This window comes from Rhineura floridana, chromosome 1 (assembly GCF_030035675.1).
Source record: "Rhineura floridana isolate rRhiFlo1 chromosome 1, rRhiFlo1.hap2, whole genome shotgun sequence".
Taxonomy (NCBI): domain Eukaryota; kingdom Metazoa; phylum Chordata; class Lepidosauria; order Squamata; family Rhineuridae; genus Rhineura; species Rhineura floridana.
In genome coordinates, this window is record NC_084480.1 from 90,639,750 (window position 1) to 90,667,291 (window position 27,542).

At 40.8% G+C, this 27,542-nt stretch overlaps 1 long non-coding RNA gene across 1 annotated transcript in view; it reads left to right on the top strand.

Annotated features, from left to right (window-relative positions):
• The first annotated feature begins 1,568 nt into the window (after nucleotides 1-1,568).
• The window catches only part of LOC133377034 (uncharacterized), a 63,638-nt gene continuing 37,664 nt past the window's right edge, over nucleotides 1,569-27,542 (top strand). The window contains exon 1 of the long non-coding RNA XR_009760602.1: nucleotides 1,569-1,633. This is a non-coding gene — a long non-coding RNA (uncharacterized LOC133377034). The remainder of the gene's footprint in view (nucleotides 1,634-27,542) is intronic.

Here is a 27,542-nt window from a genome sequence, read left to right on the forward strand (position 1 = left end):
GCAATGATGGTCTCCTCTTCCTGCTAGCGTTACATCCTCTTAACCGCCTCAGCCAGCTGGCTTGTATATCCCTCCAAGAGAGTGGATGGTAAAAATCAATCCCGGCTGGCTGGGCTTCTAGGGCCCAGTCCCGCAAAAAGGTCATCAGCTAAGCAGAAATCCCATAGGGAAAGCAATGATCCAACAACAACAGCAGCAACAGACTCGTCCTCTCCGGGTGGCAATGCCCTCCCCTCATACACCACAATGACAATGGGGTTGGCCAGTCCAACGAAGTCCAGCTAAGTCCAGAAATATCTGTGGGCTATAGGTACGTTCTTAAACCGCAAGGTTTTTTGCCTATTAGTGAATCTCCATAAGATTGGCTGTCTTGTGCAATAAATATGCATTTTTTTCTTATCCCCAATCTGGAGCATGGCATTTGTAAAAACAGTATGGTTTGTGATTTGTGTTTTTAGGGATTTAAATTTTTTGGTTGGAGGCTGTGACTCCCCTGTTATATGTCTTATGTGCCAGAGCATAAATCTAGCCAATCTTTTTCTTTCTTTCTACTAAATAAGAAGGAAACAGCACCACACTTACTCCCTTGCAGCAAGGCTATCCAGCCCATCTTTTAGATGTAGGTGAAATATTGCACTAGGTATAGGTGAAATATTTCCCTTGTGAGTCTATTATGTAATTGCACCAGTGTGTTTGTGGCATTCCAATGATTGTGTAGAAAGGCTCTAACTTTGTGTAGCCTCTAGCCACTTGGGTTTCAAAATCAGCAAGAAGATGCCCCTAAAATAACAGAGGTCTAAATTAAACCATTCCCAAATCAAAATAAATGCAAGCAGAGAAAAGATTTTCTGGCATTACAATTGTATTTTATTAACTTTCAACATTTTCTGTCAATTGTATTTGTGTGTGTGTGTGTGTGTGTGCAAGAGAGAGAGAAAGAATTTAAAATTCTAGGAAGGTTATATCAGTGAGAAACAACATAATCAAGCAATGAGCACTTTCCTGCTTTGCAGAAAGGAATAAAATGTTATGTTCAAACAAAGCTTTCCTGCAGAGAAGTTCATTTTTGATTTTGCTTTGATGGTGAAGTATTCCTAGTAACTGCAGAGAATGTTTTCTTTAACCTCAGAGTGCTTATAAAATCTGGGGAGTGAGGACATTGATGGATGAAGGCCTTCTTGAGGCTTGACATCTAGTTTTGCAGAAGCAATGCAGAATGTAAGCAGACTGGGACAAGGCAGGACAAGAGCAGAATTACCTGTTAGCCACACAGATGAGAGCTTTTCAGAATCAGAGAGTTCATTCTGAAACTCTAATCAGGGATGAGGAGAGAAAGCTTTTGAATGGGGCCCCTTTGAACTTCCTCGTATGCAGAGGTTTAGGCTGAGAAATCTCAAAATCTTTTCTAGCCCCAACATAAATGATACTTTATTAGGATTATGGCTCTGTATTTATTTGTAGCTCTATTTCTTTCTTGCCTTGTAAACGCAGGTATTTGAGGGCATGACCTCAAAGAAGGGAAGGGAACATAAGGGCTTCTACTCTAATCTTGTTGGATTGCAGTTGTTCATAGCCTTCTGAAACTTTCACCTTTTGTGGACTAAATTGATCCAAGTATGGCCTCTTTCTGAAGGTAAAAGTTGCTTTGGACATCTTGTTATTTTTGAAAAAGTTTTATAGAAAAAAAGTCAGTGAAAATGCAGTATGAAAGCAAGGATTTAACGGAATGAAATATATTATTTTGCAACCTTGTGTGATCTGGAAACATCTTGGGATAAACCTTGATTTAGAATGAATGCTTTTTAGCTGTGAACCCAATAGGTATGCATATACCAGAGATTTTCAGGGTCCCTCTTATGGTGACCACTTATGCATCACTAAAAAAGAGTACAAAAGATGCTACCGATTTGCATAAAATGTGCATGTGCTAATTTAAATGCATAGCTACAGATTTAAAAAGAATTACTATCATTTACATAGAAATACATCTCTCCATAGTGGGGAAGCCAGTAACCTGTGTTCCTGCTCAGTCCAGGTGCTTACTACAGTCGGCCAATTTCAAGGCTTCCAGTCTCCCTTCTTATGATTCCTTATCTTTAAACCATACTTGGACTGGCCAGCCCTTTAAATAGAGAACAGTAAGTAGGACACATTGCCACCCTCTTCCCATTTGAATAGCAGCTTCTTACAGACCTGGAAATCTGGCCTCAACGGTTGGAGAATCTTCTGAAGCACAATGAATTGAATGCATCACAAGAGGCTGTAGAGGGAGACAAACATGACCATAAGCCCCACCTGCATGTGTAAATGCTATAGGAACTCACACCAGGCTGCTTGGATCCTGGCCATAACGCTGACATGAGAAGTTTCTGTGTGTTTACACTGTCCAATATCACAGCAGGTTTGCCCCAAAATGTGCCACTGAGTTCCATGAAAGTGGTAGAGCATCTGCTTTGTATGCAAAGGTCTTGGGTTCAATCCCCAGAATTTGCAAGTAGGGCTGGAAACACTCCCTGCCTAAAATCCTGGACAGCCGCTGCTAGTTGAAATAATAAGCAATATTGAGCAGGATGGATCAATGGTCTGACTCAATATAAGGCGGCTCCCTATGTTCCTAATGAGATTGAGCTATTACAGGGGTAGCCAACATGGTGCCCTCCAGATGTTGTTGGACCACAACTCCTTTCACCTCTGACCATTGCCCATGCTGGCTGAAGCTGATGGGACTTGGAGTCCAACAACAGTTGGAGGACAGCACATTAGCTACCCCTTAGAGTCTGTGATGTTGTTCTTTCTGTAAGCATTTTGGAGAAAGCCACCATATTTTCTTATCATTTATAAAATAGAGTAAAAAAGATAAAAGACAGGAGACAAAATAATATTGTTTGCAGCCGGCATGAAGTCATCATCTTACCATAGTTCTAAGGAATGGGACTACATAGCAGCCACATACCTGGCCACTGTGACAAGCAATTGTTTTTTAGACCTTCTAGAAGGACTCCATAGGGTGCTGTACAAGATTCACTGTTCCACTTCATTGCTCTATCTAACCAAATTCTGCACTCTGCCGTTTAGGGATTTTTCCCAGAGACTTGAGAAATGGATCTCTCTGTTGCCAAGTTGCAGCAGATATGTATGTTATGGTAATGGGGAATTTTGGGATTTGTTGGACTGGGGGTCCTTAAGGAAATTGAAGACACAGGCTTGCAGCAAAGTTAGATCTTTATTGGTGACGAGTGTACACACGATCAGTCTCCCTGTGAGTGGACAGAGAGCTGCAACATGGCACTATTTGCCTGGGTTTTTTATACATTCCAGGACAAAGACATTAGCATTTCCCCAATCAGGGGGCTACACATTAGCATTACATAAGCATTTCATTGTGTACATTATGTTCTAGTCAATTTGGCAAAGTTCAGCACTTCACATTGTTGTTGTTATGTGCCTTCAATTCGACTACGACTTATGGCAACCCTACATTTTCACTATGAGCTAAGCATGCCAGTTAATGCAATCCTTCCTATGTCTTGTGGCATGCAAAGTGATGTTTCAGTGCTGCTGTTTATTGCCAGCATTTACACAGACAAGCGTTAAATAAAACATTATCTATGACGGACAATTATGAATAAAAGCTGCACCTGTATTTTGCATTTTCATTCTTTCTTTGCTCTTTTGCTAATTAAAGGTATTTGTTTATTTACCAAACAAAAAATTATATATTACTTAATTGTAAATAAAACCTCTAAATAGTTTGCAAAAAACCTAAGATCTACATTAAAATTGTCCATAACAAAGTTAAAAACAAAAACAAGTTTTTTAAAATCAAAATATGAATAAAATCAACAGTTACACAAAATAACATTACAGATTAAAATAAATGTCAACTTTACATGCCAGGTATCTAAAGCATACAAGACACATTGCTATCTGCTGGGCTTGCCTACCTAGAAGGAAAAAAAGGACTAGGTTTGTTCTCTTATGCTTTAGCAGCATGTATAAATATTCACTAATAGGCAACAAAACCCCTTGCGGTTTAAGAACGTACCTATAGTCAACAGATATTTCTATCAAACTTTAAAAAGCAGGGAAATTGGGCAGCTATAGTGAATGCACCAGGGGAGCAGGAGACCCAACCTCCTCTCTGAGGTATTGTACTGCCCTACAAATTGGTCAAAATGCAAACACAGTTTGGGTTGGTCTTTCACAGTCCAATTCACTTCCTGTGCAGCTTGGAAGAATTGGGTAACATATGCCTCTGAGCATATGTAGAGTGATCATTTGCATGCTTAATGAGTTCAGTGGGATTTACTCCCATGCAATCATGCTTAGGATAAGTGAAACTGGGCTAAGTAACAAAGACCAAAGCCTCCACAGTTGTCAAATTCCAGGGAAACCCTGGGCCCTGGGAAACTCCTGAATTGCATCACCACCCTCATAAAGGCCGGGTGTGGCACCATTTTCAGCCTCTTTTCCTCCCTTCCCTCACTGAGTTCATCTGGACCCATCCACACTTGGTTATAGGAGCTCCCACTGAGGCTTTAAGTGGCCCCATGTAAACAGGGCCAGAAAGGAATTTTTCCTGCCAAAGTGAAAGCTTATCACCTCCTTATGGCCATGACTGAGAAGAGACTTGCATAGGCTCATTCATATAATGCTTTAAAATATAGTTTATTGTTACATTTCAACAAGACTATAGTCTTAAACTGTCTGCTGCTTGGTTCTTCCATTGGGGAAACCTTGTAAAATCAGAGCAACCTTGTAAAATTCCAAAAGAACTTATTGCTATTTCTTGTTATGGACCATTTCAATAAAGCCCAACACTCTTCATTCTCATTGGTCTGACTTACAAATGTAATAATCAAAGTGGTGAAGTGTTTGTGTTTGAAAGCTGACTGCTACATAAGGCCGCTATTTAAACTTAGTCTCTCCGGTTTGAAGGATAAACAAATTGATAGACATGAGAAATGTGAGTTCCAACACTGCTCCTACTTAAAATTATCCAGCTTAATGGAGCTGGGCTTAGAACAAACTACGCAAGAGTTACAGCATAGTATTCTCTTTCTCGGCTGGTCCTGTCTATGGGATTTATCTCCTGTGTGCGTCTAGAACCTACCGTTTGCTGGATGATAGGTGCTGAGTAAGATGCAGCAGTGAGAGGAGAAACTGCTCTTGAGAAAATTTTCTTCTAAAGCATTCTCAATATCTGGATTTTGGAAACCTAGGAAGCTTAGTATTTCAGTGAGTTTATGAAGGTAAGCATCATGAAAACTCTGCACAGTTTAGCTAATGGTGGCGTTAAAAAAAACTTGTGCTGTATTCGCTGAAGCCTGTAACATCTCCACGCTGCTAGCCTTAAAACACCCAATAAAACCAAAGCCCTTGACTTTATTGCAGTGTTGCTTCACTAATGGCAATCTTGTGCTGCAGAGATAAAGCTGGGATTGCACTGCTTGCTGTTTTATAGGTCCTACAACAAAATTGTCGTTTTTCCAAGAGAACATTGAAAAGTCAACACCTGATAATGAGTTTGCTCCAATTCATTAAGGAATATATCTTATAACTTAAAACTTTCACCTTGTCTTAAATTGTTTTGCATCATAGAATGGGGGTGGCTAATGATGCAAACACCTGCCTTTGATTGTAGCATCAGCCAGAATGACACGGTTGTGTGGCTCTTAATTCTTCAGCTCTAATCCATAGATGCAAGCCTGATGCCATTCTCTTGTGAGCAAGCGTGCTAAATTCAGTGGGACTTTGTATAAGCAGTGCTTTTTTGGGAAAAAATGCACAAGGCACAAAATGGCTGCCATGCTCAGCAAAAAAAGAGGTGCCGATTCTCCATACCAATGAGTATTGTCACAAAAAAAGCTCTGTGTATAGGTGTTTTCTGCTCTTTCATTTATGTCCTGGCCTTTTAAAACAGACAACAGGCTATCAATGGAGCCACAATGGCTATGTTCTACCTCCACTGTCAGAGGCAGTAAGCCTCTGAGTACCAGTTACTGGGAATTGCAGGGTGGTTGAGTGCTGTTGCACTCAGGTCCTGCTTGCAGGCTTCCCATAGGCATCTGGTTGGCCACTGTGAGAAGAGGATGCTGGACTAGATGGGCCTTTGGCTTTATGCAGACACCCTCTTCCAATGTTCCTAAGAGCAATTATTGGCATATTCATCCCCTTTTTACCCCGTCTCAGGTTCTCTCTCCTTCCTCTGTTGTGCTGTTTATTTTATTGTAACTCATTGTCCTTGCATTCTTTATAATATTCTATATTATTGTTCTTTATAATATTCTATATTCTTCTATATGGATAATGCTAAAGCTAATAATAACAATTATTATTATTTCAACTCAATAGCAATATCTTCATTTTAAAAAAGGATGTCTTTCCCCCTTTCTTTGCTGTGGTATTTTTCACATATGGACAGTAGTTTGTGCTGCGACTTAGTTCCTGACCCCCCTTGTTAATGACTCCTCAGACTTTAGTTCTCAGCCGGAACCCTGTGTCCAGATTTCTTGTCTTAGAAATCTTTTGGATTTGAAGTCTGAGGTGGAACTCCCAAAGAACATTCTGAACAAGAGAATGAGTGACCAGGCTCTCAGCTAGAAGAAACATTTCAGATGTGTTGGCATCTGAATAATTCAATACTCAAGCCAATAGGTTCCTCAAAGTGTCCCAGCAGAGAGGGCACAATAAAAGCTCATTTAATGACACTACAATGTGACTGTACCAAGACCACATTCACACCATACTTTTATTCCACTATTATTTCACTTTACACAGTCATAGCTTCCCCAATGTATCCTGGGAAGGAGACCTCATTCCCCTCACAGAGCTGCAATTTTCAGAGTTATCTGGGGAGAGGGACTGACTGTTAAACAACTCTGTGAATTGTAGCTTTCTGAGGGGAAATAGGGCTCTCCTAAGAACTTTCAGCACTCTTCACAAACTACACTTTCCAGGATTCTTTGAGGGGAGCCATGACTCCTTAAAGTGAAATAATAGTGGAATAAATGTATGGTGTGAATGTGGCCAAAGCATGCCATCCGTTCAAATGCATTGCTCAGTCTAGCTTTCCTAGGAGTTTCCACTACAGTTCTTTAGAGTCTAACCCTGCTTTTTGGGAATGTATACTCTGGACCTTTGTCTGGAACCTGTTGCTAGATGTTGAGTAACACCAGCTGAAGTTCCATGCCCACAAGGTCCGGTGTAATGTCCCACACGTCCACAGCTTAAGATGTTTTACCCAGAATCTGATGCAATGTCACTACAGGGTACTGGAAAATGTGATACAGTTGCTTGAGACAGCAAAATGTCTTGGCCCTACCCTGTCTTATCAATTCAAGTTTGTTCTTTGTCTGCAAGCCGCTGCTTTTTCCGATTCATTTTTCCCCTTGGAAAAATATGGATATTAATATAGATATTTTAAAGGAAATATCAATATTTTGAAAGGAAATGTCAATAAATTAAAGGAAATGTCAATACATTGAAGAAAATATTGATAAAATATCAATATTAATATCAATATTTTAGGCATGAATTTTTTTAAAAAAATCCATTTCCGAAAATAGCTATGGAAAATCACCACATAAAAATCCAATTCATGACAACAGCAAATAAGCAAATTAATGGAAAATTCGGTACCAAATCCGAATTGGGCAGAATTCTCGCACATCTCTACAGCAAATGGATGATATCTACAGAATAAACTGTGGGCAGCATTAGTTGTATTTAAGCAAGACCACTTTTCAGACTGCCCAACCAGGAATAAGATGAAATGCAAGTTATTTGAAGAACTGGTACATATACTTTCCCTTTTGTCCATATTCCATTAAGTAAGCTGTTACAGTCCAGATTATCTCCGGTGACAAATGACGTTTTACTTAGAGCAGGTTAATTATCAATTGAGTTCTCAGTTTGGAATGTTCCTGTTGATCTTAACAGGAATGATGAGGCCCAAGCAACTCCCTTCCCAGTGAACCCTCCAAAGCCCTTGTGTCCCCCTTCTATGCCCTTCCTTTCTCACAAAACATAACTGGTGGTGGTGGTAATAAAAAGGCTTGCTTTCTGAATGAAAGGACTGCTAGCCCATGGTCTCAGTTATGCCTGGAAAACCTGCGGTAGTAACATTATCATTACAAAGTAGAGTTACCAGGTCTCTGGTTTTTGGCCAGAGTCTCTGGTTTTTGGGGGCCCCTCCAGCTGTCTGGCTAACACCCCTTAATCTCTGGACTCTCAGCTTCATTTTAAAAAAAAATTAAGTTTCTAGGTGGTCTGGTTCCCGAGATATACACCAAAACATCAGCCGCCGCCCTGTGACTGTTTAATCTATTTAACTGATACGATGCTGAAGTTGGTTCCTAGTTCCCAGTTCCCTATTTGCTTGAAAGTTCAAAACACTAAAAAAGAAGAGTTGACAACTACAGCAACTTCAAATCAAACTTAACATGTCTCTGAACCCCAAAATATATGTTGGGATACCCTGTATGATATATCACTGTGATCGGGGGACTCTCCCTGTCAAGAATAACAATACATTTATGCAATCAAAATCATCAGGCTTCTGATATTATCATAAATACATAATGATGTCATAAAATCATAAAAAATAAGTAACTGGGGGTGTCCATGTGATGTTCCTATATTAATGTATATATGATAAGTGTTGGTTATTTAGAAGATACATGGTAAGTGGAGTGAAAGAGGGGGAGTGAATGGGCAGTAGAATGCGAGATGATTGGCTGAGTGTTTAAAATGGCTGAATGTATAAAAGGAAGAGTGAGAGTGGAATCGGGGGGGATAAGAGAACTGAGAGGGTTGCTTGGTGGGGTTTAGAGAGTTGTTTGCCAGGAGGGAGGTGGAGTTCGGATTAGTATTGAGTAAAACCATATGCTTATGTGCCTTAAGAAGAAATCTTGTTAATCTTGTTAGCTTTGTTATCTTTAATAAATACTTAATTTGGTTTACCAAAGGCCTGATCCTTGGCTGGGGTTTCACAGACCAGAAGGGAGGGTAAGGTAATGACCAAGGCTGAAGGGAAACTGTAACAAATGGTGGCAGCGGTGAAGAGAATAACAATACCAGTATTCAGAGTCTCTGGGAATACTAGTATTAGGACGTGACTGGTGGTTGCCTAGCAGGGGGATCTGTTGAGATCTGTGCTAGAGCGGATAGGTAAACTATAAGAGAGTGCGGTCCGGACTGGTGGAGTCCCTGGTGGTGCCTAGAGACAGGCAGTAACCACGAGCATGTAGGAACCTGACAGGGAGAGCCAGGGAAGGAAGCATCACAGTCCACCCCAAAGTCTGCTCTGGGACAGGACAAATCATATACCCCAGGAAAGGGGAGGGTGTCCTCTACGAGATGCCACTGCGTCCCGCCTGGCCTAGAGCTTCTGCTGGGCGTAGGGCACGGAGGAGGGCATCTATGCAAAATCAAACCAGACCAAAACATACAGGAAAAATAACTAACTGGGAGTGCCCACCCCAAAATCTGCCCTGGGATAGGACAAATTATATACCCCAGGAAAGGGGAGGGTGTCCTCTACGAGATGCCCATGCATCCTGTCCGGCCCAGAGCTTCTGCTGGGCACCGGGCATGCATGGGTGCATCAATGCAAAATCAAAATGGACAAAAACACAGAAAAAAATAAGTAACTGGGGGTACCCACCCCGAAATCTGCTCTGGAACAGCACAAATCATATACCCCAGGAAAGGGGAGGGTGTCCTCTACGAGATGCCACTGCGTCCCGCCTGAGCCAGAGCTTCTGCTGGGTGCAGGGAACAGAAGAGGGCATCTATACAAAATCAAAGCAGAAAAAGACATACAAGAAAAATAAGTAATTGGGGGTGCCCACCCCAAAGTCTGCTCTGGGCCAGGACAAATCATACACCCCATGAAAGGGGAGGGTGTCATCTATGAGATGCCACTGCGTCCCACCTGGCCCAGAGCTTCTGCTGGGTGGAGGGGAAGGATGAGGGCATCTATGCAGACAGAAAGGGTAGAGAATCTTCTTACTCTTACTCATTTCTCACACCTCTTTCTGAAGTGAAGGGTCAAATCTGTAAAAAAGTTTGGAGCAGCCACATTAAAAGATAAGGGCAGGGCATTCCAGGCAGGGGGTTGCCAACCCTGCTTGGATATGGATGTCTTTGCAGAGGATCCCTAGTCAAGCTTTACCAACAGCACAATCCAAACTATATCTACTCAGAAGTAAGTCCTGTTGAGTTCTATGGGGGCTTAGTCCCTTAGTACGTGTGTTTAGAATTGCAGCCTTCAGGGGCATCCATCTTTACTCCTGAATGCTCCCATCTAACATCTCCACAACACTAGGCTCCTTTCTTCCTACAGTGACCTTCTGGTGACTGGCCTGGCCTGAAGGCACTTAAACCCTTCTTGCCAAAAGCAAGTAGGCTAGATTAAATGTTTCCTACCCAGGCTCCATCTTTTAGCTAAAATGTCTAGCTTAATTTCCAGTCAGATTTTTTTTAATTGTACGTTCCATGCAACTGTGATTGATGCTTAATGTATCATGCTTAATGACATCACTTGGGCCCACCCCGTGACATCACTTGGGCCCACCCCTAAAATCTCAGGTTTTGGGATGCTTCTGACCTGGCAACCCTATTACAAAGACTTGGGAAATGACACTTCCCAGGGTAGGGGCATCAGGGTTGCTGCTGTTGCTGCAGAATCATTGTTAAACACAGTGGAAGACTCATTGCCAGTTCTTGGCATCGCCACTGCCAAATAAGTTTTGAAATGGAAGGACTGACATTAATGGCTGATACTTGCACTAGGCCCATTGTGAGCCAGCACTAGGAATGGGTGAATCTGTCACTTTTGGTTTCTTTCAGTTTCTCATTTTTCAAATCTTAAGTCCAGTTTTCTGTTTGTTTTAAATGAAATAGGAACAATATGTAGTCCTACTTCTTAGCAAAGTATATATACAACAGCAGATTTGAGAATAACCAGTCCCACACCTTCTCTGACATACTAGTTAATCAAATAAATCAACAGAGACAATCTCCTTAGGTAAAAAGAATAAAATAATATTTACCCACGACCTTCATATGTTTAAGAAAACGTAGGCTCTTGCTTTGACAGAAATAATCTGTAGTCTCAGTCCATTTTCAGTCATTGGTGAGGATGCTTCTGGAAGAAGCATCTGCCTGCTCCCTCTGCTAGAGGTTAATGGAGAATATGCAGAGATCTCAATATACCCAGACAAAGGAGGAGGAAGAAGAAGGTAAATAACTCCACCCTTTAAGGGAGTTACATCATGGTAAACAAACATAGAGAGATATCCCCAATACTGGTTAGAGGGAACATCTCCCTATGGCGGCATGCAATCTTGCTTAAACCCAACATTCTCATCAGCTACCACTGGCTGCCCATTAGCTACCAGACCCAAAGCTTGGAAAAGTTACTTTTTTGAACTACAACTCCCATCAGCCCAATCCAGTGGCCATGCTGGCTGGGGCTGATGGGAGTTGTAGTTCAAAAAAGTAACTTTTCCAAGCTCTGACCAGACCAAGTTCAAGGTTCTAGATTTGGTCTACAAAGCCATATGCAGCTTGGGACCAGGATACCTGAAAGACTGTCTTATCCCTTATATACCCAGTCAATCACTATGCTTTCCAGGATAGGGCGTCCTGCAGATACCATCTTATCAGGAAGTCCGTGTCACACAACATAGGAAGTGGACCTTTAGTGTTGTGGCACCTAACCTCTGGAATTCCCTGTCCTTAAATATTAGACAGGCACCATATCTGATATCTTTTCAGCACCTACTGAAGACCTTCCTCTTTCAACAAGCCTCTTAAGTAGAGATCTTATCCCAGTCTGTGTCTGTGTTGGAATTGTTTTTAAAATGTTTTTAAAGCTTTTTTTAAAAAAAGATATTTTTAAAGATGTTGTGTTTTAATATGTTTTAAAGTCTTGTTTTTAAGATGATTTAGAGGGCTTTTAGTTTTTTGTTTGCTGCCCTGGGCTCCTTCTGGAGGAAGGACAGGATATAAATTTAATAAATAAATAAATAGTAAATAAATTATATATATATGTATAGTTCTCATGAAACTTCATCAGAATTTTAGTGCAAATTTCTCTTAATATATACATTTTAGTATGTGATTTCCCTTAATCTAATGCAATTTTGTATGTTATTTTTATTAATATATGCATTTATACACACATTTTATAAAATATATGCATTTGTATACACTTTACTTTGCTGGAAAACTGCACTGCAAAATTTTGAGAAGTGTGAAATTTGAAGGATGGCTTCAAAATCAAGGATTTGATTTGCATATTATTTTGGAAAGTGTGAATTAGGTAGGTGAATCAAGTTTCTCCCCCATCCCTAGCCAGCACCAAATCTCAGAGGGATATTGGGCTTGTTTCATAAATTGGTCTGAAATTTGGAATTGGCTGAATTAATTTCTGATCCCTTCTTCCCACTTCCAAAATTTCAGCTTTATGAAAACAATACAGACCAGCAAAATGTCACTAGATTGGTAGCTAAGCAGAGACAGAAGAATGATTGTAAGCGAGAACAATTGTCTCTGTCCATGAAGGGAACATTCATATTTCTATGGGCAGAAGAGAGCTTTTTTTGTCTATAAACAAGCCAACCTTTCTTTTTTATGCAGAAATGATGCTGCTACTCCCTTCACCTTCAGCTTGCAAATCCTAGGGGGTTTGCTTTCATAAAACAGGAGGAGTTGAAAGGGGGGAAGAGCGAGCAAGCAAGTTTTATTATTTCACACTTTCAGCAGCTCTGGGAATTATTTATTGCAGCTCAAGTATGTGGATTGGAAGGTGGAAGGAAGATGAATATATTACAGCTAAAAATTGTGACAATATTTTCTTCAGCGAAACAGCTCCAGGACATCTTTACATGCTTTGTCTTGAGCTTTTCTTGGATTAGAAGGCAAACTGAAGAGAGAACTGGTGGGCACCCAAGTGAAAATAACACATTTCCCCCCCTTAGTTCCCTAGAAAGTCTTCCATTTAAATGTTGCCTTGTATTCTCTCCTGCCTTGATTCTGCAAATTATTATTCTGAACCATTCACATGAGTGTAGTTAAAATTTCTCTCTTGCATGAGTGTTGACATTATCCGACAATTATTTTGTTACTTCAGATAAAAATTGTGCAATAACATTTTCACTAGCAAGTTATGATTTATTAAAAAGTTGCCCCATATTCATTATGGTGGGCCACTTCATACGTTACTTGTTAAGGTGTACACTGAAGATGTTTACAGTGTGCCTCCAAAAATGTAAAATGCAAATACAATAAACATGTTTTCAAATATTCATTTAATAAAATTATCACAGGTTTTTCCTTGGGGGTTTATATTCACAGGTATATTCATAGTTTGTTTCCTTTCGGGTTTATACATGGTAGCAGTAATACATAATGTATGAAATGACCCCTAATTTCTTATAGATAACAAATAAAGGCAACTAAAGGCCCAAAGACATCTTTATTTCTGTTTGCCGCAAAAATGAGACTCAAGTGTAGTTCACCAGATAAAACTGGCACAATGGGTATGTTGAATATGTGCCATGTTGTGTCTGGCAATAAAACAGAAAGAATCAGACGGAGACATCAGCAAATGCCCAGCTCACCACTCAATCAAATTTTACCGCCACCATCATAAAGCTGCCAAAGGTTATTTGAGTGGTCCTTTAACATGGACTTATAAACTTGGCTGTGCTGAAGCCATCACATGTGACCATTTAAGCATTATCTGGACTCAGTCTGGCTCCATTAGGAACACATATGCACTATCAACATGATCTAGCACTTTGAAGTCTCTTGATTTCAATGAGAATGATTCACAATGCGCTTTACTCTTCTTTTAAAGTGCTTAAGCTGTGACTTGATGGGGCCTTATATCAGTTTGGTCATGGCCATTAGGTAAACAGCAAAAGACATAGTGACATTGGTGCTATTTCCTAATTTTTTCATTCCCATAATGTCTGAGAAAAGTTAATATCAGCAGGCTTCAGCTGCACTTGCAAACCGAATGCCTGCATACCCTATGAGGTTTGTCCACCATCACTTCTGTATTTAAACCACTCTGTAAAATAAATGAGCCACAGGATCTGCTTCCTGAAAGAAAGGTCACACTTTCTTTATCACAATCCTTAGTGGCTCTTTTCTTATGGGTCTTTCCAGCATGGTGGGTTCAGTGGTCTCCTATACACTAATGCTTAAAAACAGTTATTTTATAGCTAGTGATAACAATTTTTTTGACATAATTTTTTTATTTAAGATTTCAAAAACAAAACAAAACAAAAAAGAAAAAGAACAAATTAATAACTAATACAATAAAAATATTGACTTCCAATTTGTTGTAAATCAGCTATAGGTCTATAGTATATAACAAACCTGTCCCTTAATATATTACAGAATCACTTTCCTCCAGTAGTTATCTTGATTAATCATTAAATCTCATTAACATCATTTCATTTTATTCTTTCCACAAAAAGTCAAAGAGAGGTTTCCAGTCCTTGAGGAATATATCTATCGATTTTTCTCCAAATAGGCATGTCAATTAATCCATCTGTTCAAGTCTAGTAAATCCAGTAATTTCAACAGCTATTCTTCCATTATCAGTGTTAGTTCCATCTTCCATCATCCATCCTTGCACACATAATCCTGCTGTCATAGTCATATAGTAAGAGTCTGATAGGAATTTCCTTCATCACAAATATTTCCTTGCCATCAATTCTGACTGTGTTACTGAAATATTGTTGTAAAGTCATATCTCTATTCCTCTTTTTTATGGAATGCACTAGCACATCTCTTGAGAGTTTTTCCATTGTCACATATCTGGAATTAATTCTATAAACTTTCTCTATTTCAGGTTCCATCAGATCATTCCAGTCCGGGATTTTTTTTGAAACATTGATAAATTTATCTCTGATATCTTCACCAATTCCTTCAGAGACAGCACTGAATTCCAAACAATAATCTTTGTCACTAGGATCCATCACAGCCATAAAATCCAAATCTTTTTCCAATTCCACATTTGATATATCTATTCCAATCTCCAGGACTTGCACCTTCTCTTTAATTTTTCTTTCATCTTCTGTTGCTTGTCCAGTTATATCTTCTTTTCTCATAGAATCCTTTATTTCTTTCAGCTCTTGTTTCATTTTGCCAAATTCAATTTTCACCTCTTGTCTGCCCTGTCTCAATTCTTGTTTCATTATCTTAATCTCATCCATTATTTTCTGAAACATATTTAGAGAGAGAACCCCTTCCTGTACATCCAGGGTCTCGGCCACTTTCTTGATTGTCATTCTTAAGACCGGAAAAAAAAACCCTTCAATTTCCAATATAGCCACTATTCCCAAGCAAAGAGCAATTTATTTCTTTTTCCAGCAACAAAGGAGTTAATATTCCAAGCCTGTTGACATCATCTTCTAGACAGCACAAACTGCCTTATCTCTTATGTTACCAAGAGTGCAAAACAAATTTAGTTCACAGCATCAAAATAGTTAGTGGCATAAAAAATAAGCAGATTCGTCAAAATAAAGTAGACCAGAAAAAATAGTCCCAGACATATAGTACTCAAATGTTCATATTAATCAGATTTTCCTCCTCAGATTAGATGCCCCTCATCCGTTTGTATCTTTATAATGCTCAATTCCATGCCAGCTTTTTGCAATAAAAACAAAGATAAGCTATTTCGATTTTCTTCCTCCTTAATTCCGTGTATAAAAGAGAAAGGTATAACTCACCCAGGGATTCTTTGTTGCTGATTCTTTAACAAATCTCTTTTACTGTAACAATGATAAGAATGATAAGAGTAGACAGAAGAATGCTTGCCTGTTAAAATCCGTTTTTCTTTAAAGAAAAAAAAAGTCTCGCTTAGTCAGTTTGAGCTTGCTTGAATTCCCTGACTCCGTCCGACGCTGCTGGCTACACCTTCGTTCATAGGCGATCCTGATGAATTCCAGTCCCCAACAAACACAACGAAGCTTCTGTGGGTGATCTCTTCGTTTCTCCCTTGCCAGGGAGAAAGTTTTTACCAGTCAAAAAATTCTTCTGACTAGTTTTAAAACTGAAAAAGCTTCCTCTGAGACGGGAGCTCGTCTCAGAGGCAGTCACAGGCAGATCAATCCTCCTGGGAAGTCTAGTGATAACAATTTTTAATGCCAACAACTTTCTGTTTTTCCCAATGTTACTAAGCACTCAAGTTGTTCGGAAAAAGCTGAAGCATAAACTTAGATGACCCTGAGAGAAAGGGAATTTCATCTCCAATACTATTCAATTTTAGAACATTTATTCTCATATAAATTGCTTATACTAAGACATAACTTCCAGTCAATACAGAGCATCAGGTGAATGAGCGAGTACCCAGATACTGCCATGTGTTTGTGTTCTGTCATAGACATAGTGGATATTTTTGTGCTTTCATGGGAGTTGAGGGGAGAAAGGTCAAGGAGGCATTATTTATGGACATTCTTTAGCTATGGTTCAGTAATACTATTATTCCCACAGGCATTCAGCAGGCTAGCTAAGTTCATGTTCTCTTTTATGTGGAGAAAAAAAATCCTGGTCACAGGTCCATTTTTGGTAGGAGCTTTTTCTGTGTAATGACCCATTACTGTACCAAAGAAATAACTGAAGTTAATAGGATTTAATTGTGCATTCTCCTTTTTTGTACAAATTAAGGAATTACAGGGACAGATGTGGGACAGCCCTGAAACACTTTTTCTGGTATGCAGGTTATTAGCTACTAAATCAGGGGTTGACAGTTTATTTATTTATTTATTTCAATTTATTAGTCACTCATCTGGCTGGTACCCAGCCACTCTGAGCAACGTACAAAGCAAAAACATATAAAACATCAAGAACATCAAAAACTCAGCAATAAAACTAAACAATAACAGAAACAACTCAGTTACAATAAGGCTTCTCGTCTGTATAGTCCAAAAAGTGCACCTTCAGATGGAAACTCCTGATGTAAGTCTTCCCACCCCAGCACAAGACCGGTGAGGGTGATAGTCCATTTGCAAGACTGAAAAACAACACCCCCTCTTGATCTCAGCATCCAGCGTCCAGTACTTTCAGCCGAGAGTGGGGCATGGCAAACAGACCCCTTGAAGTCACGACTAACAGGGAGGTTTTCTTCAGAGAAGCCAAAAAGGAAGGCACTAGGATGTAAGCACAGCCGATATCAAGGCGAAGCAGAGAGAGGTCGGATGGTAAAATAGCGGCAGCTGCAGGGGCGCTCCCCCGCCCTCAGCAGTCACCGAAAAATCATCACAACAGCGCGGCATCTCCCAGGGACAGGCTGTAGTGCCAGGCCTGCCGAAAGGCTGCAGCCCCAGCCCATCTCCAGCCCGGCTCGGCGCCCCCATTTGCGAAGGTAGCGGCGGCGGCCTGGCAGAGATGTAAGCTCCAAACCATGTCCCGGGCTATACCAACAGCTGGTGTCCCAGTCAGGTACGAGGGAGACAGCATAAAGAGGGGGGAGCCTGCCCCATATTTCCAATATGTTGTAGCCTCCGGCAAGGGGAAAAATGTAGAAAATTACCCCATAAAAGCCATCAATGGTAGAGCTTCCTCGTCCGTAGTTGTTGCACCTCTGCCATCTTCAGGTTTCAGGTACCTAGGGAGCCTGTGTGCCCATAGAAGCCTTCCCTGGCACCTGCAAGGCCCCCCTCTGCTGAAATTAGGCTTGAAAAAAGTGTTCTGTTGTAGCTAATAGAACAGGTTGTTGTGTGTGCTTGGTTGTGGTGTGTGTGTGTGTTTGTGCACGTGGTGCCCATGCCAGTTTTTCTGGTTTGCAAATGTGCCCACAGGTCCAGAAAGGTTGGTGACCCCTGTACTGAGTATTCTTTGTAATTCCTATAGTTGTTTAGTACAAGCCCTCTATGACCATTTATAACCACTTTTATTGACAAGTTGTATTCATACTTGGTGAGTTGAAGATACTCAAGTGATTGTACAATGTGGCACAAACATTGCAGATGTTTATGGAATACATTTTGTTTTTTGGGAAGGATGCAAACGATGAGGCTAAGTGGCACAATGAAATGTACAGCATGTTTATACAATTGCACTTCAGGCACTTTTTGACTGGTTTATCTGCTTTTTATTAACTCTGATGGACAGTTCTGTGGTGGATCTGGAGCAGTGAATCTTTGACCTTTTACAAACTGACAGGGCTTGCTGAGCAGCAAGCGAACAAATAAACAAAACGCACAAAGACCTTTATGTCACTCACCATCAGTGCAAAAGTACAACTGTAGCAGCTCTTCAAAGCGAAACACTCCTGTTCGGTCTGAAAAGTAAACATTCATGCAAGTCACCCTAGAAATTACTTAGTGTTCTATTGTACAACACAGAAGAATAATTTTGTATGATTTTGTTGTATGGTTAGTGAACTTAATCCAGATACTTTTGCTTGCATGTAAGTGAAAATGACTATGCAAAGTGGGCAAAGTGAGACAAGGAATGACTTGTTCACTGATTCAGGCTGGTTAGGGACTAGGAATGTGCATGTGTGTGTGAAATTTGACTCATATCACATTTAAAGATGAACTTACCTAATTTGCACTTTCTGAAAAAAAAGGTGTACCAAAACGCAGCCATCCTTCAAAATATGTCCTTCTCTGAATTTTGCAGTGCAGTTCTCCAGCCAAGTAATGTGTCATAAAATGCATATATTAGGGTAAGGTGTGCATTAAAATGCAAAGCTGAGTAATACTAACATTAGTAATATTAGTAATAGTAATATACCCCAATGCATTATGGTAGGGAAAATCGCTTTTTAATATGTTTTTAAAGCTTTTTTAAAAGATGTTTTAAAGCTTTTAAAAAAATGTTTTAAAAGATGTCCCACTCTGCTCACCTGCGCAAAGCCTGGACGGGCGGAGCATAGTTGCAGCTAGAGGGCGAAACTGCAGCTGCTATTTGCAGAAAGGGCAGCATCGCACGTCACACATAATGAGGGCGCACGATGTGCTGCATGGAGGGGCAGAGCACCAGGGGGCTTATTTAAGCCCACACCGCACCCTCCTTCCTCCTCTTTGGCTTGCGAAGGAGGATAGATGGACCTGAGCGGGACAAAGAGCTGTGACGGTGGCCATCTTGGTTGGCCGCGTGGTCGGTGTCATTTTGTGTGGTGGCTGGTTGAAGGCTGCGTTTGTGGGCCTAGTCAGCCTGGCTGTGATTCCCCCCTCGTGGTAGTAGGAGAGGGCAATAGCGGCCGTGTGGGCAGAACCAAGTGCTGGTGCTGCTGAGCTGTGGCATGTGGCCTTGTCTGGAGCCCGGGGTGGGTGAAGGCCTTGTTGGCTGCCCCCCCCCGGTAGTCAAGAGGAGGGAACAGGAGTATTGAAGCAAGAACACACACAAGGATAGTGAAAGGGATACTGGGCAGTAGCATTGAGCCAGTAGGTACATAAAATAAAACTAAGACATAAATAAAAATAAATAGAAGCTCAATGCCACCCAAGAAGGGGAGAAGGGGGGGCAAAAGGGAAAGGGAAGGCCAGTGGGCCACCGCCTAAACGCCCCCCAGTTGCAGGATCCTCAGATGAGGATGAGGCGCCACCATGGGTGGCTATTTTAACATATTTAGAGGCACTGGAGAAGTGGGAGATGGGCTCACCAGGGCAGGATACCATGCATCCCCCTCCTATGATGGTGAGGGGCAGCAGCTAGGTCTAGATGAGCTAAGACCAGGGGGTGGGGCAGCAGACTGGCTGGTCAACAGGCAGGCACTAACGAGAATGTGGTTGCTTTGATTCTAACCCGGCTGGACGCTCTGGAGGCTGGGCCTAGCTCGGCCTTAGCAGCAGCCAGGGGGGCAGAGGCTTCCGATAACATCTGGAATGGCTGGAGCGACTGCGGCATGGGTGTCCGGAATGTCACAGTCGCTTGCTGAGGAGGGCAGGGCCACGGAGGTGCCACAGCCAATGGCAGGGACAGGTGAGCCGGCTGGACCCATTCAGGCGAGTGGGCTGGGGGTGGCCCCCTTGGGGGCTCTGGGCCTCAGGACAAAGTGGGCAATTCTCTACCCCATCGAGAACAGATGCCAGCCCTGCATCACAAGTTAGGCAAGGAATGACGAGGGTTTGGGGAGGTCATCAGCCTCTACTTCAGGCGGCTTGCCACCAAGTTTGGCAGCACGCTGGAGGAGACATGACTTTGGCGGCAGCCACTTCCACCATGGGGACAATTCAGCCTACTATGCCAGCTGTGGAGCTGCAGACCACTGGTGCGGCTTCTGCAGCGGCGACAGATCTGTTTGAGTCAATTGTCGTGGGTACTATTCCTTCATCTGTTTCCTTGGGCTTCCACCGGCGACCAAAGACAGGATTTGGCACGGAGAGTATGTGGATTTGTTTACCCTACTTTATAGGGAGCAGCCCAAGAAAGATAAGGAAAAAGATGGGGAAGTAGAGCCTGAGAAGCCTAAGCGTAAGAAGGTTGAAAGGACATGGCATAATTGATTGCCGGCTTACCTGATTTACGTGGGCGTGGTGATGAAGGAGCAGCCACTAAAGGGTCCCCTTTTGATTAAATACTTAGATATAATATATAGGGCCTATATCGAGTTTTCTGGCCTGGCCTGGCTGTCTTATGATGAGGCTTTTTGTATACGGGTGGCATTTGACAAGGCACTCCCATGGGACAGGAAAGAGCCAGAGCTATGGCTGCAGTTCATGGCAGCAGCCCGTGCCATGACTGGAGATAGGGCACACAGCGGGCACTTACTAAGCAGGCAGTTGGCTGCTACCCTGCCCCTCGGGAATGCAGGACAAGGTGTTCAACAACGCCTGCTGTGCTGGGAATTCAGTTCCCATGGATCTTGTGCCTGCAATCCATGCCGTTTTTGGCATGAGTGTTCAATATACGGGGCAGCACACTCATGCGCAACCTGCCCAAGGAGTAGGCCATTTAAAGGGGGGGTCAGAGACTACCAGGGATGTAGGAAGCAGCCCCCCTCAGGAGCTGCTTGTTTCTTATCAAGGATGTGATTAATACATTTCTGCACACTCTACTTAACAGATTAATTCCATCCACTGCACAGAGTGGATGTACTTCAGTATTATCGCTATACAAGATCCCATACAGACCCTAAATATGGCATTTGAGAGGTAATTTGTGAATGTCACCTACATCTCATTGTATCTACAACAATCTTCGGGATATCTTCCAATACATATATTCAGTAGTTCATACACTCCGCACTGTAAACACAGATAATTGTTCAGACATGCCTGAAAATGGTTTGTAAAAAACATTGTAGTTGCAGCATTTTTGTGAATTACAATTACAAAGCAATCCTAAGTGGTAAGAGCGATGTGGCAGTTTTAACGTCAGATCTGAAGCTCTGCCGGTGACATAGAAGTTGTATGTGTGTGGTGGTTTCTTCACATTTTTTCACAAAGCCAGCTCCAGACTGGCATAGTTGAGGGGCCAAAAAAACTGGGTGTCTTGGGGAATCCATAGGTTTTGCATCCAGCAGTTCCATAGCTGTGAGTGATCTGTCTCTAGGGATGAAAGGATGTGTCACTTTCAGTTATTTCAGTTTCTCATTTCCCCCCAATCTTAAATTCAAGTTCTCCACATTTCTGCATTAATTTGTGATTTTTTAAAAAAATCCTCATGAAAATTCTTCAGTGTTTTAGTGTGAATTTCTCCTAAAACAGTTTCGCAAGCAATTTCTCCTAATATAATGTGTTTTTGTATGTTATTTTCACTAATATTCTCACACTTTCCTCTCAAATATTGTTTGGTTAGAGAACAGCATCACAAAATTCAGGTAAGTAGGGATTTCAAAAAATGGCTGCATTTTAGTTCTCATTTTGTTTTAGAAAGTCTGAATTTGATAGATTAAACTTTAAAAGTAAACGGAATTGGATTTCTCCCCCATCCCAACTTGACCTCATTCCCAAACACATAATCTGCAGGCTTTCCGCTTGCTACTGTTGGTGGAAGAACCACCAGCAGCTGCTCTCCTCCTGTTAGGGGGCAAGTGAGACCTTCACTCTAGCAGAGAAGCACCTATGTGCTATCCTAATTAAGAATGTGCTCAAATTTCACAAAATTCAGATTTCACACTGGATTTCCTATTTATTCACTTGTTTATGTCTTAGCGGATTGGGATTTTTTCTAGCAGTTTTCTACAGCTGAAACAGATTTTTTTTTAAAAAAGTGCAAAAATATTAATATTTCCCTCAAAATACTGATATTAATATCAATATTTTCCTCAAAATAATATTAATATTGATATCATGAAATATGATATTTTAAAAAATATTGGCATTAATGTCAAAATATTTTGCGGAAAAAAACCCATTCGGTATTTATCGCAGATAGTGAACATTGAACCCTTACAAAGTGGTACTGGAAGGAAGTTCAACAGAGCAAAAATTGAACCAGCACTGAAATGCAGATCCCATCCCTAATCCTAATGACCCCCAGACATCAACAGCAGGAAAGGTGCTAGGATTATGATCTTAGTTCTTATAGTATTTGTTTAAATATTTCCAGTTGCTGCAATGTTCGTTATAGTATCACTAAGCCCTGGACCAATTTCATTTATTTTGCTGATAATAAGACACTCTGTATCCTTTCCCTCAATTCATCACACCCCCTTTTTTCTTTTTAATTGGAGAATGCATTATTCTGCAGAATAATTCACATTGCCTCACCTTGAATATCACATCCTAAGAGCCATATTGGATGGCGGCATACCGGGGGATCAGCTAAAAAAGAAATATGCACACAGTTATTTTCAAGATAAAGAAAATGCCACTGTCGTGATAAGGGGAGGGATCAGCTGAATAAGATCTCAGCTTAAGCAGAGGGTAGAGCTATAGTGGCTGCTGCCACAAGACTCAAACCCTTAGTGAACAGAAATCTTGTATTTTTGTTTCAATTATAATCATATGTATTTAGCATCGAGAGAGGGGATACTTGAACATTTAGCCCATGCTCTAGAGCAGTGGTCCCCAAACTTCTCCACCCCCAGCCTATTTGAAAAATGCTGATGCTCTTGGAGGGGTTGGGGTCTCTGGGGCTGACAGTGATCAACTAATTATTTTTCTGTTTGTTGTAGCAATTGTAATGTCCTGTGCTCAATGCTGTATGATTTTTAATTGCTTCTTTTATTTCTTATATTGTGTTTTATTGTATTAACAATTTGCATTCCAAAGAATTCATATTGTAATACAACATAAGAAATAAAAGATGCAATAAATTACTATTAAAATCAATGCACATATTTAACACGGACATACCATGGATGACCTGAATGAAGCTCATTGACCACTGTTTGGGAACCCCTGCTCTAGAAATATTATAGTCTAAGGGGAAAAATGTTCTTACCTTTACATTTGAAATATGATGAGTTAATGTAACTTGGCGTTTTATTTTTTCTCCAGAATTGTGTGTGTGTGTGTGTGTGTGTGTGAAAGAAAGAGATAGATAGATAGATTGAAAGAGTGAGAGTAGAATGAACTCTCTGCCTAAGAACCAATATGGCTTGTGGTAGAAGCACGATTGTGCCTCACAGAGCTTCTCCTAACCTTTCAACATTGGTCGAGCCTCTGTATGTAGTCTATACTGATAAGTTGCTTTGGTCTAGATCAGAGTGGGGAATCTTTTTCAGACCAAAGGCCATGTTGACTTGTGGGCAACCTTCCAGGGGCCATGTGCAATAGTGACTGGGGCCAGAGGCAAAAGTGGGTGGAGCAACAGACATGACTCTTATTTTTGCACAGTAGGGTACATTCCAATCATGTAAAAGATTTATATACACACATTTCTCCATTTAGACAAACAAGAGGTGTTATCACCATTCAAAGACACAATCCAGCCAGGAAAAAGCACTCGAGGAGGGCATTGAGTAGGGGTGGGACCTGGGAAGAAGGGGTGTGGTCTGGGGAGAGGGTGTTGCCTGAGAACAGTCCCAAGTGCCAGACAGAGAGGAGTGAAGGGCTGCATTTGGCCCCTAGGCCTGATGTTCCCCACTCCTGGTCTAGACAGTCTCCTGCAGTGTGTATCCTATACAAGTTAACATGTGGAGGCTGAGAGCAGAGGCAGCAGATACAATCCTGCTCTCAAATCCATGTTGTTAGCTAATGGGAGTTGAGGGAGACAGATGGAGTACAGATTTTGTGTGCTGAAATAGGAAACTACATAGAACAACAGAGCCACTAGGTCACACAAAGGAGACGATCTTTGGTGACTTAAAAGTAAAGGTGTCACAGTGACAAATATTTAGGCAAGAAAGTCATGATAAGAGCTAAGATAGGACAAAGATTTTGTGCTGAATGCATATGGCCAGATAAAATACTAAAGGATTTGAGAAACTTGATATGGTCAGAATCGCTGATGGCAAATTATTTTAGCAGATTATGATAAACAGAGGCGAATCTATTCAGGTGGAATTAAGACAGCAGACAATAAAGGGAGCTGTAGTGATCCCAGATTTGACATGGTGGCTGCCTTCACACTACACTTTATTCCATTATTCCAACGATTTCTTCCCTAGTAAGTTGCACGTTTTATTTGATCTTTCACTCGATATATAAGCCATTCTGGAAATTTGGCGGAATATAGTGATAGTTTAATGCTCAGTTTATTGGCCAAAAGAGCCATGGTTCCTTAAATGGAACAGGTACTGCAGTATGAAAGGCATTTTAGAAATTGGGACAGAAGTGGTACCATTTTAGTCCACAAAACTGACACAATAAGCCCCATGTGTGAAAGCAACCAGAGTCTGTTTGCTTCTTTCAGCTTCTGTATGCTCTAACGGGATTTAAAATACTTTAATAATTCTAGCTAATTTGGAATAGCTAACAGTAAGAGGTTGTGAGGTATCATAGCTTGACTCAAGATGTCTGTTGCAATTTTGTTAGTGCTGTTATTCCTGAAGGTCAGTACCGAATGTCAGGGTGAATAAAAATCAATGACTTCTTTTAAAAATCAAAGTTCCATTGATCTGGCAGTTAAGTGAATAGTATATGGTGTCTCTTGTTGATTTACAAACTTCCATAAGCATACAACATCCCCCCGGAAAATGCAGTTGATAGGTAGAAACGAAATATTTTGGCCCTATCGGGTGCTAAAAGCTACAGGTGTCTTGGGAATATGAGGATTCATGCAGTGTAAATAGCTAGCTTCATGTAACATTGGAATTTTGTCCGTTCTGGTACCAGCACTATGCATCTCTAATCTGGGGAGAGCAAGAGGAAACTGGGCATCATAATCTCAGATTCTCCTATCTACATCTCCACTACTGATGGGCCTGACAAGGCTGTAGATCAGTTTTTCCCAAACCGGTTCCCTCTGGATATCTGGGACTACAACTCTCTCAGCTCCAGCCAACATGGCCAAAGGCATGCAAAGATGGGAATTTTAGTCAAAAACATCTGGAGGGCAACAAACTGGGTAAAGCAGCTGTCGATGTCCCCCCCAAAAAACAACTGGGAAAGGGAAATGCCCACCAATTGCCCTAGGGATGCAGAATATTATCAGTAAGTGAGCCACAGCTGGACTGGCTGATTTGCCATAGTGAATACTAAATGTGCATAGTTGCACCAACATCCTGCTGCAAATACAGAGTATAATACTTACACCACTACTGATTTTTGGCTTCATGCATTATAATAACCAGGCCAAAAAGAGCCCTGCCATTGGAAATCTGTGTGATATCTGTTGGCCACTGAGAATTTAAGTCTTACGGGATTGCTTTGTGTTCCAAGGAACACTGCATATTTTAGTTTTTCATTTCCTTGACAATAAACTTTGAGAACTGGCTTTTTTTTTTTGAAGGAAGGGTGGAGATTAAAAGATAAGAAAACAATGAATAATTTAATTTAGAAATCATCAAAGTAGAGGAAACATTAGGGGCTTCCCCCTCCCTAATGCACAATCCATGTGAAATGCAAATGGTTGGAAGACAGGCAAAGTTTTAGGCTACAAGTAACCCCCTCTCATTTCTAAAGGGTTTAGAGCAATGAATTATTTGCTCTTTTAGCAGAAAAAAAGCAAGTTGTTTACTTTCTTGTACAGAATTTTCTCAAGATGAAGCATAATTTAAATATTCATTCACTTTAGTAATTTGAGGTTTATAGAGCTCCATACTAACTAATGGGATTGAAATAGTAGAGGGACCAAATTAAAGGGATAGCTACATTAGTGGTAACAGGACATCATATCAAAGCTACAATGAGTGAAGTTAAAATGAGAGGAGGGAGGAAATTAAACAAAGAAGACTGAACCAATATCCTTTATAACAGTACTTTGATAGTCTGGTTATATCTGCACAAAAAACGTTTGAAGCTGGGAATTGACTGCATGGTAATTATTCCATGCTGCTGAAAAAGCTAAAAAATCAGTCAAATGAAGCATGTTTACATATACATGATTCACAAGTCTTTGTAAGACTTTTTTAATTAAAAATGCTGAAGAATCTGAAACTAAGAAGCATGAGCAAGTAGTTGGATAATAATCCTTGTTCGCTACCTCACTGCTAAATATTTCAGTATGTGCCATTTTATTTGGTAGTTTTGTGTGGATGTTAAAAAAAACACAGCATAATTGCTGTTGAGTCAAGCGGTGGTCCCTCAATGTTGTCTTCTAGAATCAGTCTTTCAAGTAAAACTGGAACACCTGCATGCACAACTCCTAATCCCCAAACCAGATAGCCTATCCGTATGACTACCATAGTTGATAATACTGAAAGCTACCAAGAGAGTCAGAAGAATGAATAAGGTCCCACTCATTGTATCCTCCCAACACTGGTCATTCATCAGAGTGACCAAAGTAGCTGGAAATCAGATTGGAATGGATCCAAATAATCCAAGTGTCTGGAGTAGCACAGCAACCATCGCCTCAATCTGTTTGCAACTAGATGATAGTTGTTATACCCCCTGAGGTTACACGTAAGGTCTCTATTATTAGTATTGCTAGTAGACAAGTTCTTGTTAGCAAATAGGAATAATTATTTTCATCATCCATCATTTTCTCATGGCCCAAACCAGGCCATAATTGAGGGAAAGGCCAGTTAGCAAACAGATGTTTCTAAACATTGATTTAAAAGATTCAGACTGTGCGATTACATAATGTGTAAACTACAGCAGCAGTTTTTAAAACTAATGTTAATATTCATATACTAAATTCTACAGTTGGTACCTCTAGGCCTCTTCTGAAACTTTTAAATTCCTAGATAGATAGCTATTAGAGGTCACTTGTTTCCATTGAAATGCATTATTGGCACTCCAGGGAAAGTTGAAATCACATGTACCCTGTTTTGTGTGTCGTACATTCAATAATAATAACTTTTCAATATATAGGGTGGGAAGTCACTGAAAATTATTCTCGTTAAAATTCTTGATAAAAAGCTGCATGACATAGCAATCTGTCACCTCACCTTAGAACTAGTACTGCTAGTCCATTACGCAAATATTGATGATGAATTTTCTGTTTATGTGAATGTCCTGTTCATGTAGTTCTATCCAGGTAGGGATGGAATCTATCCACTGTGGATTCACTGCCGA